Genomic DNA, 16348 nt, shown 5'->3' on the forward strand with positions numbered 1-16348 from the left:
CACAACTCCCCTGCAACCTTCCCAGGTCAATACTCCCCTTTCCCTGCTGCATCACAAGCACCCACACGGTATTCAGAGAAAACATTAAGAACATTCCCATTTCATCACAACATGCTCTTTATTCAGATAGCTACTTAGAGTTAAATTAGAAAGATGAGAGGTGTGGAACACACACATAAACTTTAGTTAACACAGGCAATATAACTGAAATCATAGACAAATATAATAAGTAAAAGAATATGATAAATTCAGTAAAGTGTTTTCCTGGATTGTTCATGCTTTGGTCCTGGAGACCATTATAAACAAAGACAGAAGAAACAGTTGATAGAGTATGTCAGGAAAAAGGTCCTGATTCAGTTTGCACTGTCTCAGGATCTGACAAATGTAAATTACAGGGCCAAAACTTAGATCTTTATACCCTCATCTTAGTACACCACCAGATATCCGTGGCCATATTTGACCTATTCCGTGAACTGTTTCCTGCCCTTTGCCCATGTGTGTGGTATTTCGGGTGCTCAGAGTTAGATTTGCAACCACTGACATAACCTATCTGCATCAATCACATGCTTAACAAATCTCATATATCAATGGGGACACCACTATAGTTACCTCATTGCAAAATACCCCAAACATTCTGTTATTTACACAGTTTTGTGATGTACCTATTCTTCTATAGTTACTTACTTTGTTATGCAGCATGCCAGTATGAAATTTATAACCTCAGGTCAAACCCTGGGTCTTACTTTGGCTAACTGTTTATCAGACCTGTCACCCAAGCCTGCACTCTAAGTCCATAACACATAACCTTTCATAGTCAAACCTATACACAAGGTTAGTTCTTCACATGTTGTTACAGCTTTAATAAAATTCCTTATTATTTCTATAAGCATGCGTTGCAGACAGATTGTAGTTTGATCAGAAATATAGAATATCACCATAAAAATAAGATCTGGTCAAAGTTAACAAGTCCTACAAGAATCAATTATTTCACTGGTCCTATTCAACATCAACATGCAGCCACTAGGGAACTGGTCAGATGACATGGACTCAAATGCCAACAATGACACACCCAGCTCTACCTATCCTTCACCACATACAACAACATCACTACCACCAGAATAATCTAAACCCTCATCCAGCTCATGGATGAAGAATAGCAGGTTGAAGTTCAACTAAAGCAAGACAAAAGTTTATCTGGTGGACAGAAGAAAGCACTGTAAAGAGTTTGCAGTCACTGTGTAATCTACTTAGATTGATGGTATACACACATAACAGGTCAATTCAGTGCATAGTTTAGGAGTGCTCCTAGATTTATTGATGGTGCTAAGCTCTCAAAAAATACACACATAGATAGATAGATGTATGTGTGTGTGTGTGTGTGTATGTGTATATATATACAGACACACACACACTTATCTATCTATCTGTGTATGTGTAATCTAGTGTTTTGGTGGGTGTACACATACACACACATATACGTGTGTACACCCACCAAAACACTAGATTGCACACATAATTCGCCACTAGGGAGACGAGACAACAAACTACGTGTGAAAGATGTCAGTCACATAACTTAATGCACTAGTTGTAGAAGATGCTCAGATACTACAGTGATGAAGCTGCTATAAGAATCTATAAAGCACAGAACTCTTCTGTTTCCATTTCCATTGTTATTTATTCATGGCCTCTTTTGTCTCCCCATCTCACCTATTTTTAACTCTGTCCCTTTCCATTCTCTATTTCTTTCTTCCCTTTCATCTCTTCTCCACCCCCTCCTCTATATTTGCCTCTATCCTGAGTTTTCTCTAATTTTTGTTTTCCATTTTGCCACTTTCTCAGACCTTTCCCCAGAATATTAGTACTGACCTACCCACATTCCTATTTCCAAAGAGTGGAATGGAATCAACCCCTTACACTGTGCTGGGGCTGTATTACCCATAATTACCTCCAACACAGCTGTTCTACTTCTAAGCCATTCTAGTCTCTGCTGTTTCATTCTTCACAGCCACTTTGTGTTACCCCTCAGCTTCCATGGCTACTCCTGGCTTTTCCTGCCTCCCGCCTCTTAATGAAATCATTCATTCAGTCATTTATGATCCATCATCCTTTCTATTCTTTTCTCTGACTAATCTGATTCTTGTTTAACTCCTTTTATTACCCACCTCTCTTACCAATCCCTGTCAGAGTTGTGCAGCCAGTATTAGCAGATAATGACTTCAGCAGAACTAAATATCAATGTCTATTGACCCAGGTGAAGCTAAGCTCAATTTTTTTACCTCAAGGGACAATATATCGAACATGAATCCAACTGTTATGTACATTCAGAATATATTTATTAGAACTCTCTGGAAATCTGAGTCATGAATATAATAGGTCTAATTTAAATAAGAACAGCAGAATCAACAATGCCACCACAATTAATATTCTAAGATGAGATGAAGATACACATCTGTAAAAGGAGACAGAGTTAGAAGTTTGTAAAATAAACTAAGCGTCTGACCACTCATCTCCACAGGAGAGATCCAAGAGCCACAGATCACTACCTGAGAAAGCTCCCTGTCTAGCCCCTGGAAGAAGTACGTTGGCTTCTGTCAGCTGAAGTGTCCTAGCTGTTCCATATGCTGTTCCAGAGCCCACACTGGAAGACAGTGTCTGACTTCTTAAGTGGTAGCTTGATAAAAGCTTTTTAGGCATTTCTTATTTCTTATCAGCAAAACTATTTGTATCAGCCCATCATATTCTGCCTACAACTTAAGACCTAATTTTAAAGTTAAACAACATCATATTTACAGTCATGGAAAGCAGTGTTCCATGGTAAATCAGCTAATTCCCTTTTTTCCAAAAAGAAGATATAATAAGAATTCTAAATACCTCGGTACATTTTCTTTGGAGAAAGTAAATACAAATAAAAAAAACTTTCTAAATAGTAAAGACATCTTAAAAATCTTCAACACAATGGAGCAGCTGTTACTGAGTTTATTTGATGGGTATATCCTGTCATTAGGGAAATCAGAGGCCTCTTCTAAATACCTTTTTTGTTTGGTTGTTTGTCAGCTCAAACACTGATTAGGTTCTTTTACAACCACATTGTTTGTTTGCAAAAATGCCACAGGAAAAAAAATCTGAAGTAGCAACTTGAGCTCTGTAGAGGCTCCAGATACACATAGGGCTATTTTCTTAAATTCATATACAGTGGATGATGTCACTAGGATAAAAAAGTCAGAAATGCATAGGACAAAAACTCAGGGGGTATTTTCAGTGATTGGTGTACACAAGTGAAAACAAATCTGTTTAAAACAGAAGGCCGAATCCTGCACTCCTTATAGGAAATACTGATATTGCCATTAAAGTAAAGGAAATGCAGGATTAAGTCTTGAAAATAAATCTAGAAATGAAAAAAACAACAACCCTGAGTCTGAATATGAACTATTTGACAGAAGGAACTTCAACAAAGGGGTCTCTGGGACACAAGGGAGGGTTCCTTTTTTTTATCTTACCATACACTCTGATGTAACTCACAGCTGACCAGAACAATAGTATTTAGACAGCAAGCTGTGAAAGCCTAAAGAGAATCCTCCTCATTTTCATCTTGAAAAATCCGCATCTAAATACACCATCTGCCAAGCCCTGCCCGGAGCTGGTATATTGTTGGGTATTCTGGATATCTCTGGGCCAAAACAGTATGCAGCGGTCTTCTACTCTGCTATGCAGAAAATCCATGGGGGTATAAAGAGATGCATGTGTGTGTGAGTGTGAGAGTGTGTGCATGCACATGTATATATGCATAAGCCAAAAGGCCAGAATCAAGCACAAAATTATTATTTTAAAATGCGAGTCCAGTAATTTGCTGGCTTCAGATTATGAATCAGGTCAGTTTTGGGGGGTAAGTTCCTGTTTGCAATTTAAAATTACACTATGAAATGTGCAAAAATAGCTGGGTAACATATTGTGGCTGGTGATTTAACTGAAAATAATCCTGCATGGCATTAAAAATGCAAAATATTCTCTGAATTGCATTGGGAAATTTCTAACAGGTATACTTACAATGTCCAGAACTGGTTACCATTGCCATCTAACAATTTACCATGAAGAAGGGAAAGAGGGAGAGAATACACACACACACATTGAATGCCACAGAGGCTGTTATTTATTTAGATCACCAGTACATTACTCAGTGACAGTAAATATTTGATATATGTATACACCATTTCTTTCACTTTCTCATCAGAGAGCTGAGAGAAGGAGGGGAGAAGAGGGACAGACAGAGTGTTTTGTTCACACTTTTTGAGGAGTAGACATGGTTTATAAGCTTCTTTGGAAGTTGTATTTTTTTTAAGAGAGAGATGAAGATGGAGAAGATGGAGGTATGGTGGACCAGGCTTTTTAGCCATTGTGGGCTGCACGGAAGAAGACATTGCAGTCAATGGGAGTCGGATGGGCTCTTAGTCATGAAGAAGAGCAAATGGGGAAGCACGGAAGAAGACGAGGGGAGAGGAGGCAGGAGCTAAGTTGTGAAGGGTGCTGAAAGTAAGAACTTACTTATAAGGTAAATGGAAAGCAGAGGTGGTGTTTGAAGAGGGGCTTGACATAGGATGGAGGGAAAGGCAAATGATTTTTGTGGCAACATTTTGGTTGGACTGAAGGAGGAAGGAGGCCAGGATCTAGGATGTTCAAAGAACCCTCAGTTTTAAAAATGAAAGTGAGACACTGACATGACTCACTAAAACCAGGTACTTCACAGGACAGGATGCCAAAGCATCTCATCCTAACCTGCACCCTGTATTCGATTCCTATCCTGGGCCTTTCACAAAAGAAGGTTATAGTTAGAGTTATTCCAAACTGTGAGGTGCTTTTTGGGAGAGCAGATTGAGACCTACAAATTCATTTCATTCATCACAGAGATAATGGCTCCTAAATCCAGGTTTCCAGAGGTAAAGAACTAATGCTTAATCCTGTGTGCCGTCTAGATCCTTCCTTGTAACACATACATTTATGGTCTTCTTTAGAAGAATCTGCCATTTTTTCAAAGAGAATTTTAGAGTTTGTACGAGGTTCTAGATGGATTGTCCTGGAAAATGACATCCTGCATTTATCCACAGAACAAGTGAAACAATGGTCATGGCAATGCCAGCTTTCTCACACCTTCCTTTTAAAAGGCACCAGTCTTGACCTAAGAGTAGCATATTCTCCATCCCAGGTCAATAAGTGACCTGTTTGTTGGCAAACTCAGCAGGAGTACACAGCAACAGCCACTGGGCTTCTGATAAAGCAGCAAAGAGTCTTGTGGCACCTTATAGACTAACAGACGTTTAGGAGCATGAGCTTTCGTGGGTGAATATCCACTTTGTCGGATGCATATAGTGGAAATTTTCTATAAGATGCCACAAGACTCTTTGCTGCTTTTACAGATCCAGACTAACACGGCTATTCCTCTGATACTGGGTTTCTGATGTGAACACCCGTCCATGAAAAGATGAGTTAATTTTACAGTGGCCACCTAATGATTTTTGCCCACAATCAACCACAGTAACAATGTACAAAAACAAGACTTTTTCTACATTTGCATTCTTTTTGTTTTAAAAGGAATATTTACCTTCTTGAAATTATGTTTTCCAGTCTGATTTCATTCAGCAGATAAACATACATTTCATTATATACATGGTTTGACAAAAAGAAACAGGAAACCATTTACTTAAGTTAAAACCCTCACATTATTATTGTTTGCAAAATATACATTTAAATAAAAGTGTTCAAAAGAAGCTAAAGATGTCAAAAGCATTTACGGGCTGAACAGATCCCCATTCAGATTACACCATTTCACGTAATCCAAATTCATACCCATTGTCACTTAGGTGAGCATTACGGTTGTTACCAAACCCTATATAAATATTCAGATTTTTGTTTTTCCTGTCATGCTGAAGGTTATCTCCATAGTTGCTCTGAAAAATCAGGTGACAACCATTTCCCATGATGCTTTAAGGGCTGTCAAGCTGTCCATCAAACTGTCACCTGACCAATCGTTCCCATGGTTCTTTTAGACTTCTAGTATGATAAATTGAAAGGCACTATTATCTGCCTGTTGTGAAGAGGAACTGCTTAGGCTTTGATAAGATATCACTAGTCCCAGGTGAGAGGAGGCTGACAGCACATCAAGACAAGAAAACACATGGAAACAGTGAACATAGGAGCACAAGGATTACAAACATCTGTTGTCATTATTTATTACCCCTTTCCTTGGTTTTAGTTTTATACTTGTCCTATTGTCAGTTTGAATACAAACACTTCACTTTCTAGGCAGCAAATCTTAACTGTTGCTATTTTTACAGTTAGTTATAGCATGAGAAGAAGTATTTAAAATATGAAAGAGATCTTTAATAGACGGTTGTGTTACCTACCTTTTTGATACACCTTGCGCTTTCCACCATTGTATTTGAAGTTTTCTATGAGTCTCGTGGTACAATTATGTCAGAGGAAAATGAGAAACCCTGGAAGATATGAAGATATTTTTAAACCCCAACACCTATTTTCACTGATATCTGTCTTTATTAGGAAGACCTTCAGTTCACAGTTTTTCCTGTTATATCTCTGATCTGAGTCTTTATATGAAAATCCAAAGTTAGCTTAGGAAGTCTCAGACATAAAACAATATGTTGTTATTTATTGTGAGTTGTTAAGAATAAAAATAGTTGGTTGCTAACATCACCACCTTGTGTACAAATATTTTTTTGCATGCAGATTTGTAATGTGATTAGGCAGCAATGTACTTTCATTAGGCAGCAACAGAGCCCCTCAATTACAAAGAAGAACATTTAAATAATTTTGTAAATCAAATATCTAAAAAAATTCTTAACTTTTAGCCTTTTATGTTTGATCAACCACATTGCTACACGCACTGAGATTAAAAGTAAAGCTGCCATACACAGTGAGTAATTTGTATTCATGAGGATAAACACTAAGAATCAATGGCACAGTAGTTCAATAAAGTAACAAAACTCATTTCTAAATAAAGGTTGGATTCATAATTACAGCATGTTCAGCCAGCTTCAAAAGCCTGTTTTCCACTTGGTGGCTCTTTTGAGAAACCACTCCAGCTTGTTCCACGTAGGGGGACTTTCCCCAAAAAACTCTCCAATTTGCTCATATTTAAACATATGCAACTCACTTCAAAACATTAACCTAGTATTCATCCACTGCTATGAAACAGGTCCAATCATAAGTACATTGAGGTTGTCCATTCATGAGCCAGGTGAAAAGGCAAGTGGTGAGGCAAACAAATATTAAATAGTGAATTCCATAATACGTGGATTTGAACAAGACGGTTTTCTCCATCCTTTTCTCAAGCCGAAAAGCAAGTCTGGGCTCAGTGAAGGATGTTAGCTGAGGTGGAAAGACAAGAATGAAATCACAAATCAATTTCCCATATGCCACAGAAACAATTAGAATTACTTGAAGGGAATCTTAGCATCACTGAACGAACACACTCTATCCGCTGTTGTTTTGTTCTGGTAGCACCCACAACAGCACCTTCTAGGCATATCCCGAAAAGAAAATAGCATAGTCCCTGTCCCGAAGGGGCTCACAATCTCCAGACAAACAGAAAAAGGGTAAGGAGAAGGAGTACAACATATACAAAGAGTGGTCAAAATGATGATTGGCCACATCTGGTAATAAGTTTATTTATATTAACATAATATCTTTTTCATTTCCCATATACATCAGAGCAGATATGGGTCTTCCTGAGGAACATGAATGCAGAGAGGATAAGGACTTTTCAGATGAGCCCAGGAAGGCATTCCATGCATTGCGGGTGCTACGGAAGAAGCCACAGATATTAGTCTGAGAAGCTGACAAATGGTAGCGCAGGACGGGGCAGTGGGTGACATGAAATAGGACATGGGCAGATAAATAGGGAGGAGCAGAATTATGAAGGACTTTGAACAGGTTGACAAAAAGCTTAAAGTTGATGCGGTGGAATAGGGGGACTCAGCAGAGGGATTAAACAATGGGGATGATGGGGTCAAAGCAACCAGAAGATCTTACAAACAGTTTTTTTGCATAGAATGGAAAGAGAAAATGAGTGTGTTGAAAAGGCCAGAAAGGAAGAGGTGACAGAGATAAAGAGGGGAAATGATATGGGCCTGAATGAGAATTTTGGCTGACGGGATGGCAAATAGTGGACAGATCATAGAGGTGTTGTGGGGGGAGAAGCAGCAGGATTTGGACATGACTGGGAAGTGTGGAATGAGGGAGGAATCAAAGATAAATCCAGACTGTGGGTAACCGAGGGGATAGTGATGTTGCTTTCTTTATAACTAGTTTTCTTAATTAGTTTTAAGACACTCGTCACTGCCGTATATAGCTGCTATGCACAGTGATCCACTTATCAGCTGTCCTGCTGTAACAGACCTCATCAGCAGGAGAAACAGGATGGGTATATATCATGCTTTTCTGCAAACACCACACATGAACACTTCAACAAGGTTTTAGTCAGTTTTCAGCAATAGGCTGTATGGCACCAAACCCAGTAAAGTTCTGTCCACCGCCTACTGAACACATCGTTGTCTTTCTCTTCCCATTCCCACCCCAATCTCTCCTACTTGCTGGCCAAACAGAACTTGAAGGCAGGAAAAGGGATATAGATGACAAAACTCTACTGCACCCTCCACTGGTGAATTATTACGTTGCACTGAAGAGTCATTAGAGAAAATAATCCACCCCAGCATCATAAAAAGTCTGTTCCCAACACTGCTGCTCAGAAAGAATTCCCATTGCTAACAATGGAGGTTACCCTGGATGTGTTGAATAAAGGCCATAACTAAAGGGAAGGCATCTACTGTTGACCAACATCATCCCTATTTTCTACTCTTTATAACCTGACTTTCCCCCTTGGTAAAGATAAGCGATGGTACTTAAATAATACACTATATAAAATACATGAACTCTGAGATATCCACCCCAAACATGAATCAAAAATCCATCTAATCTCTGCTCTGTATTGATGTAAGCAGAGTCAGGATGAGCTCTACCCTAACATCTGGTGGAAAGAATTTCAGAGAGTGTATTTGCATAGGCACGCCTACCCCAACCCAGGCTGCCGAGCTGTGGGACTGCTTTGTGACAGAAATGACTCAACCTCAGTTGGGTGGTACTTGCTAGACAAGGGACATGGGTTCCAAAACCCAGTGAATTAAGAGAGGCTGGGGACAGGTATCTGTGCCTGGTGGTGCAGTCTCCTTGTGGAGCCAGAAGCACCAGTTCCACCCCCTCCTCTCTCCACTGTGAAATGTCAGAGTTGATTTTTTTCCCTTAAGAATCTAGATACAGGTTACTGAGCTGAACTCACTTTGGCTAATGGTGCACTAGCACTGGGGCTCCCCTACTATGAGCTGAGATCACTAAGAGTTGAAATCACTAAAGAGCTGAAATTACTGAGCTGAGAGCACTGAGTACTGGCTAACTAGTGGGGCCTGAAGCTATACTGCGGAACAGGCAGCTGGCGAGTGGAGCAGTTTGTGTGGAGGCTGGAGCGGATCACGGGACAGCTGGTGAACGGAGTGGCTGGCAGAGCGGGTAGTAGCTGTGAAACGGGTGGAGCGGCCCACAGAGCGAGCGGAGCCGAGCAGTTTGCAGGGACAACTGGAGCACTCATGGGGCAGCCAGTGGAGCAGACTAGCTGGGAGCGGGGCAGTTTGTGAGGACGGCTGGAGGAGCAGATGGAGCGGCTGGTAAAGCGGAGCAGTTCGTAGAGAAGGCGGAAGCAGAACCCACGGAGAGGGAGGCAGTTGGCCCCGGACCACGTAAGGTGCCCCTTTCACCCAGGCTGGGGAAGGGACCTCTACAGATAAACTCTGAATTCTGGGTGGCATTAACCAGAGACTTTTGGGTTGTTGGACTTTGGGGTGATGGACTTAAGACCCTAAGGGGAAAAGGACATTGCCAAACATACTTGGAGGTGGGTTTTTGTTTACGGTTTGTGTTATAACCCTGTTTGTGGTGTTTCTCCAATGGGATGCCGCATTGATTCCTTCCTTTATTAAAAAGATTTGCTACACTCAGACTCCGTGCTCGCGAGAGGGGAAGTATTGCCTCCTAGAGGCGCCCGGGGGGTGTGGTATGTAAGTGTTCCAGGTCACTGGTGGGGGCTCGAGCCGGTTATGCATTTGTTACTGAAACGGAACCCTGGATACTGAACTGCCCTTGTTGCTGCCAACTCAGGGGGCAGAGGGGTTACATTAACAAACAACAAATAAGAAAAAGTGCTATTGAACTAGTATATAATAAAAAAAATCCCTCATTGTTTACAAGTAAAATAAAGCATAGACCCATTAAATCAATGTGTCAGCATCTGTTATACAGCACCAGTTGTCACGTGACGTCAAAAGAAAGGAAAAGGAAATGAGAAAGAGAAACAATCCAGGAGAGGATGAGAAGATTGAAGAAGGAGGGCAAGAGCAGAACAAAGAAGGAAGGGGTTGGCTGAAGTTAATCTGAGAAGAGGGGAGAGGAGCAGAATAGGAGAGGTGCCAAGCGTTTAGGGGAACTTGTTCTTGTCGGATAAATGTTTCTCTGAGTGACTTAATATCTTGTTAACTTTCTCTGGATTGAAACATCTATCTGGCACCAGTCCTCATTACTGCGTCTCTGAGCACTTCAGAATCTTTAATATAGTTACGTTCACTACACCTGGTGGGGTAGGAAACCACTAATTACAAATACGGGACTGAGGTCTAAAGATTAAGGATGAAATTCTGGCCCTCTGGATAACAATAACATATGAATTTTTCCATTGATTTCAATGGGGGGAGAGAGGGGAGTCAGGATGGGTTGCCTAGAGAGGTGGATGATCTCCTTCCTTAAAGGTTTTTAAGGTCAGGTTTGACAAAGCCCTGGCTGGGATGATTAAGTTGGGGATTGGTCCTGCTTGAGCAGGGGGTTGGACTAGATGAGCTCCTGAGCGTCGCCTTCCAACCCTGATATTCTATGATTCTACGATTTTACTCTAAGTGACTTGTGCAAAACCATCTCAAAACCTATGACAGAACAGGGAATTCAACCCAGATTTTCCAAGTCCAAGTGCCCTAATTCACTGGACCACCCTAAATCACTGGACCACCCATCCAGTGCAAAACCCCAATTGCTTCTTCTGAGATTGTTAGTTTCTCTGTAACAAGTGTAAAACCAAGTTTTTTCCCCAATTTATGAGGCAAGAAGGGCTACATTCCTCTGAGCGAGGCTGCAATATTTTAAATAGTGCAATGACCATCAGCATATGGGCATTAAAATACCTTGCTCATAACTCAAGAAAGAATAGTTTAAAAGAAGCAGTCACAGGATACTTTAGAATCCCATGATGATGATGCTTATGTTACTCCATACGTAAGTCGTTTTCTGGTTTGATCAGCAGATATGCAGTGATGCTGGAGGTGAGTGGTTGCATCCACCACGGAGGGGATGACTGCTTGGAACCTTAGTACAAGCCCAAAAAAATCTATTCAAGATCTTTTGTGGGGGTTAGTCATAGACTGTTGGGTGAGCAGGAATAGTTTTCTAAAACAGAGGAATATGCAGTATGTGTGTTTTTCCTGACAGTTTCTTTTTCCAGATCACTCTTTTCCAGGATTGTCAGTCAAACACTCAGTCCATATCAACTCTGTCCTCCTGTACAGTCTTTCCTCCACTTTCTTGTTCTTTGTCTGTACACGTTGGTCTCAAAGGCCTCCCTAACAGGATTCTCTACATCCTTTCTTTGTATGTGCGCATACCATGTCAGCCTCCTCTCTTGCAGCTTCTCCCTGATACAGCCAACCTCCTGGACCTCATTTCCACTCGTGGTCCAGCAAAGTCGCCCTGCTCATTATCCTCAATTGTCTCATTTCAACGACTTCAAATCTTCTCAAGTGCCTCCCTTTTGTCGCCCATTTCTCTCATCCATATAGAAGACCTGGTCTTACTATGGTTGTGTATAGTTGCCCCTTAATTAGTCTGGGCATCCATTTATCATAAAATTACTCCATTTATCTTGTGCCAGAATTCTCCCATGCTCAGCAGCGTTGCTTGCAGTGCTCTGTCAGGTTCTAACCAGCCCCCAACGTACTTTTAACATTCTAAGCTGATTTAGGCACTGGCCCTAGATTTTGACATACATCTGTTTTGGTTATTCACACAACTTCAGTCTTTTTTATTTTTTTGTACTCATTTTGAGGCCACAGGTTGTTAAGTTTCCTGTTCCAGGTATCAATTGCCTGAACCAAATCATTTTTATGACAGTTTCTATAAACCTTTTTTCTTTCTTTCAACAAACTCATTTTGGCTAAATAAAAAAAGGAGGGAGGCCAAAGGACTTTGTTTGGGAGTATGAAGATTCCCTGATACAGCAGCAGAGTACCTTGGGGTAGATCTCTCCTGTGCCTGGAGTACGTGATTCAGTAAGACGAGTACAGAATATACCAAAAGAATAAAATGGTTAACCCATTTCTGTCAGGATGGATCCCTTTGGATTTATAAAATGTGATTTTTCCATACACAACAATAACTGATAATATATGTAGTAGACACCAGATATGTTTTGAAAGTGGGCAAAAAATATGCAAGAGAAATTGGAACATCCTTAGAATGCTAGAACCGAAAATATATGGGAATGGAAGTAGTCGTCAGGAATAACCTAGTGTTATTTTTTTAGACAACCTACTCTTTCAGGCCCTGATTCTGTAAACACTTACGTATATAAGTAACTTTACAGATATGAGTAGTTTTGTTCAGTATGACTACACACATGCATAAAGTTGCCCATATACATGAGTGTTTGCAGAATTAAAGCCTTTGGGGTTTTTTCCTTTATATTAGAAGAGGGTAGTAACAGAAATATTACTCAAAGAAATCCTTCAACTAATTCAAACATTAATCTAGCTATTTCAGAGCCTGTTACAATGGCCGTGCTCAGTGGGTTCATTGAAGATAAGGATAACTAAAAAAAACCTGTTTTTTCTTTAAAGAACATTACCAACTTAGTACAATGCTGTGAACATTAGGAAAAAGCCACTTTAATAAATATAAAATTGCACATCATGCAACAGAACAATCATGATTTGAAAGACCCCGACAAAATTAAAAAATGTAATATGATCTTTCTTTCTTAACTTCATTTCCCATCCAAAACCAGAAATCATAACAATAAAGTTTTATACATAAGCAACTTTGTGAGCTGAAAGAGGACAACATGTAATTCTTTTCCATGCACTGAGCCAAAAGAAATGAAGAAAAAAATTGATTCTTCTCTGTTGGCCTCCTGTGTAAAATTTTTCTCCTTATCAGCTCATCTAGTCATATCTTTCTGCAGTTTGAATTACCCTCTTTTCCTCAATCTGGTAAGGCAGTGAAAGGATGTTTGTTCTGCTAATTAACTTTATTACCCTGATAACTCCCTGCAGCCTTTGACGAAAACAATTACCGTTCCTCCTTTTTTTTAACCTCACTAGCAAAAAAAAAAAAAAACAAAAAAAAAAAGGAAGAAGAAGACTATTAATTAGAAACGAGGCCTCGGTCCCTGCCATGTTAGCCTGCCACGTTCTCAGACCCTCAAGCGGGATAGCATTACATTGTCAGTAGTAATTTAGCTCTCATCTGTCTCTGCTAATTATTGTCACATTCATCAAATTCATCAACAAAAGTGCTCTCAGAAGGATTGCATATTTGCAGTTAATACAGCATAAACTGGTATTACCCATCACCACATTTGTGATGATGAGAGGGACACAACTTATTCATCCCTAATTAGAGCAAGCTGGGTAATTAATTATACATTCCGCCTTATTACTTCTGAGTTCCCAGATATTGTTTGTCTAAAAAGGGGGGGGGGGGAGAGAGGAAGAGAGAGAAGCCTGAAAATGCAAAAAAAAAAAGAGAGAGAGAGAGAGAAAAAAAAATGTGTGATGTGTTTTGTCACATGTGCTATGCCATAATTCCCACCTGACAAACTAGCTGAATCAGTAGAAAATTGCAAGTTGTCAGCAGCAGAATAAACTGCTGTAATAGCTGATTAATGATCAGCACCTGTGACAGGTGCTATACAGGACTGTAAACTTGGTGTGATTAACAGTCACTGGACGAATAAATATTAGTGACAGTCAGTGGAGAGCAAGTTTGCTTGTTTGCTTTTGTGTTAACAAATCTCACATATTAAAGTTATTGATATTTCCAGTGCAGGCACTTTCTTTTTGGCAATGGTCTGACAACATTGGAAGAGTGCATTAATTCAGTATGTTTGTTTCTACTTTGTTAATTTCAGAACTAAAATTCTGTTTTGACAAGATGACCTGGAGGGGTTCAAAACTGCAAGCAACCAAATGTAAAGGATTCACATATGGTTTAATCCACACACTCCTGATAACAATACAGTCAAAGTCACACACACACACACACAATTTGGCTCTTACTAGATACAAGACTTGAAGTTAGAAAATCCCTATGATAAATAATAATGGGACACAAAGCCTATTTAATTCAGTTTATTAGAACTATGTCCTATTGGACTGCATAAAACCTTCTGCTTTTCTCCTTTCCTTGGTTACATAAGACATTGCTCAGATTAAATATATATGACATATATTATGTAAAAAAGTTATCTACCATAAGACTAAGAAATTGCTGTGACCACGTCTCTGACAAAAGATCTGTGAAAAGACACAGGCTCATCCTCAGTGTCCAAATAAAATGGGCCGGTCAGCCAGAAGCCAATAGAATCAGCTAAATGCAAGGTGGCTGATCTTGCAAAATGTAGAGCAACATGTGCCCACTTACCTGAGGGCATTCTCAAGCCCTACACAGGGAGTTATTCTACCCCCAAATAAAATTTCACTCTTTTGCCAATTCCACCATTCATATGTTGAAGAAAAACTTTAATTTACAAGTACAGTGTTGCTACATACATGAGAAAAATCCTGGGTTTGTGACTTGCTGAACACAGTCATATGATCACTACTACAAAGAGGTCAAACTGAAGTAAGGAACAATGTAATCAAATAAGTAACATATAAAGCAATCTATTACTTACCTCTCCCAGAACTAAATAACTGTATTTTATGGCCCTCTATTTCCCCTTTAGAATGTTCGCCTAAAAGGAAAACCTACACTTTTGAAAAATCGCAGTGCTAATGGAGCAATTTCAAAGTATTCAGATTGTATGTCACAATACATATACCAACTTCTCATATCAGTGAATATCATATTTATTGTCCCTTAAGGTAAAAATATTTGCCTATTGGGTCAATAAACATTGACATTTTTACCTCAAAAGAAGTCAATTTTTGCTATAAACATACATATCTATATCTATATATACCACACACACTGGTATATATTATTTGATACCTAGGTATTATGGTGGTGAGAACATTAGAAATGATAGATAGATAATGTATCATTACATGTGACAGTAGCCTGAGAAAAAAGCCAATAGAAAATGTATCACACTTTCTCCTACCTACAGGAAGGAAGGAAGGATTTTTTTAGTTGTTGCAATTAGAATCTTTTTTTTTAATATTACCGTACAGTTTTTCTTTAAATGCCATGAGGATCAGCATTTTTCAGCTCCAGGACTTAATTTTTATTACAAAGCTGCATTTAATTAATTATTTTTTAAAAATAAGTGGAAGCAACTTAAACTGATTGATAAACACCTTTCTCAATGGAGGAGAATTGTGAGGAATGGGTTTAATCAATGGACAGAGTTCTAGCAAACCAAAAAATGGTTAACAAGAACTGAGTTTTCATAAACTTCAGCCTCTCTCTTTCAGTGGAAGAAATGAAAACACTGGATGCATTTAAGCACAGAAAACAATATGAGTATTCAAACTACAAGCCAATATTCTTGATTACTCAAATAACTGTCTCGGTACAGCTAATAACTTCTCCATGGATAACACAGTTTTGGGCATAATACCGAGAATCTACTAAATGAAAACATAACCTCAGAACATTTTAACTATAGCCAAGGTGTCATTTTCATTCTTCCATTTCCATTCATACTTCCTTTACCAGAAATATCATACAATTTCTGAATGATTTATTATCTCTAAAAAAGGAATAAATTATGTGAAGCAAAACTTTGATAGGTAGAATACACACTTTTCTGTGTTCTGATGCATCATTACTGAAATGTTCTGAAATCTTAGACAAGTAGTAATGACTGGAAAGCTTTATGCAAAATACATGTAAATTTGCCAGTACAGATACATAACAATCTGAATAGGCAGCAGTGCAGCTAGCCAATAGTCTAAGAAGGAGGCCAACCTCACATCCAGATGCCACTGATAGAGACACACTGGGGCATCTAAGTTTCCTGCTGCCAAGC

The 16348-nt window shown here is 39.3% G+C and overlaps 1 long non-coding RNA gene across 2 annotated transcripts in view; it reads right to left on the reverse strand.

The window, feature by feature from the left end:
- The window catches only part of LOC116826897 (uncharacterized), a 419533-nt gene that overhangs the window by 149081 nt on the left and 254104 nt on the right, over positions 1-16348 (reverse strand). The window contains exon 3 of one of the 2 annotated variants that reach the window (XR_004374170.2): positions 6396-6485. The exons of the other annotated variant lie outside the window; for it this stretch is intronic. This is a non-coding gene — a long non-coding RNA (uncharacterized LOC116826897). The remainder of the gene's footprint in view (positions 1-6395; positions 6486-16348) is intronic. 2 annotated transcript variants of the gene reach the window in all.

The sequence above is a fragment of the Chelonoidis abingdonii genome, chromosome 8 (assembly GCF_003597395.2).
Source record: "Chelonoidis abingdonii isolate Lonesome George chromosome 8, CheloAbing_2.0, whole genome shotgun sequence".
NCBI lineage: Eukaryota > Metazoa > Chordata > Testudines > Testudinidae > Chelonoidis > Chelonoidis abingdonii.